Below are 1750 nucleotides of genomic sequence, written 5' to 3' on the forward strand. Positions count from 1 at the left end.
TACCACATATACTGAGGAGTTCTATATTACAAAGGAAATCTCTATACAAATGCTACCTAAATGGCTGACTGGGTGGAAGAATTATTCATACTTATTTTATTTCTGTACATGTTTCCACACTTTTATACATTCTACAATGAAATAAATATGGCAACAAAATCAAGAAAGAAAATCACTTATTCTGTTGGCTCTCCTTCATCAGGGAAGATATTTCTGGCACACTGAAGAAGGTAATTTTGAAGAAATAGACCCCTCAAGGGATGCTGCACACCATGGCACATTTCTACCAAATCTTTCAAGATGTCCTTCCTGGACTGAGGAAATGACTTGACATATACAACTCCAACTGTGACCAAAAGGTAACTATGAGAAGTATGAAGAAATGCTGATTAGAAATAAAATATTCAAATCAAGAATTTTATTATTTCCAAACACATTGAACAAAACATTAAATAAACAAGACAGGAACCATGTTGTTTTCTCCTGCATGATAAGGAAAATATCTGATTTAAAATATAACCGCTGACTGACCTCTATAAAAACTATACACACACACACACACACACACACACAGACATATACTGTACATATGCAAGATAGATATTACCTTTAAACATGTTAGGGAGAGAATAATTGTCATATTAATTTTTCTAACAGTCAGGACATTAAACACAATAGCAAGCATGTCCATTTTTTCTACTTTCAAAATTCCTCAAATATCTACAAAAATCGTAAATCTAGTTACTCCAAAACAAATAAGTGAGTATGTACCAAAACATTAATCTCAATTTGTTAAGAAATTACCCTTAAAACATTTTTTAAGTGGATAATCATAAAAGACATAAAGTGGGAAATACAGACACAAAAGTCCTCCGATTTGTTATTACTTACAGCCTTGAGATAACGTTTCCAGCATACTGTACAAGTTCATAGAGATCTGCCACTTTCCTTCCTTTAGCAAACTCATCTGTCAGGCAGACCTCCAAGTAGCGCAGTTCATCAGAAATGGTCATATCTTTTAATTATGATTAAGGACTAAAAATAAAGATAAGTCAACCTAAGCAAAACTTTGAAACTTGTTGGAGTTATTATTAACTACTGGGCAGATATCTTAAGTTTTAGTCCTTTAAGAGAGGATTCAAGTCAAGACAGAATTTAAGCTGGGCTTGTCTTACTTTAAAATAAGGGTTTTAAAGCATGTGTGGTGAAGCAAAGCAGTAAATACAATGATTACCTGTCAGACTGTGAATGGGTTTTGAAATGGCAAATGATTAAATTCCTGTCCATGTGAGGCTGCTGCGTAACAACATCTAAGCATTAAAGAACCAACTGTGTCATAGCCTGAATATCCTCACGAAGGGTCTGAAAATTGAGATGCACCGACAACACACTTAAAGACGCTGAAGCATAGGAAAGGAGTATGCTCCAAGTGTTTTTCTCACTTAGCACATCTGCGTGGAGAAGGAGTGCCATGTGACTCAGATAATGAAGAATAAGATAACTCCAGACAAACTTCATAAAGAACAAACAAAATTGGCCTTATCAAGTAAAAGGTATGGTCCAAATATTTAGTCTTAAACATTCAAATGGTACAAAGTTCATAATAGCTCTTTGGTAATAACAGAGAAGTCCGGAGTTCAGTTCACCAAGCATATTAGAAGCACGTTTTAGAGCATCCATAAACTTGTTTTTGTCCTACAGAAATACCAAGAGAATAGATGAGAATGCTTAATTTAAATAAACATTTATC

General features: G+C 34.2%; 1 pseudogene; it reads right to left on the bottom strand.

The window, feature by feature from the left end:
* The window catches only part of LOC105538029, a 15688-nt pseudogene that overhangs the window by 9998 nt on the left and 3940 nt on the right, over nucleotides 1–1750 (bottom strand).

Source organism: Mandrillus leucophaeus, unplaced genomic scaffold (genome assembly GCF_000951045.1).
Source record: "Mandrillus leucophaeus isolate KB7577 unplaced genomic scaffold, Mleu.le_1.0 Scaffold1831, whole genome shotgun sequence".
In the NCBI taxonomy this organism is placed as follows: domain Eukaryota; kingdom Metazoa; phylum Chordata; class Mammalia; order Primates; family Cercopithecidae; genus Mandrillus; species Mandrillus leucophaeus.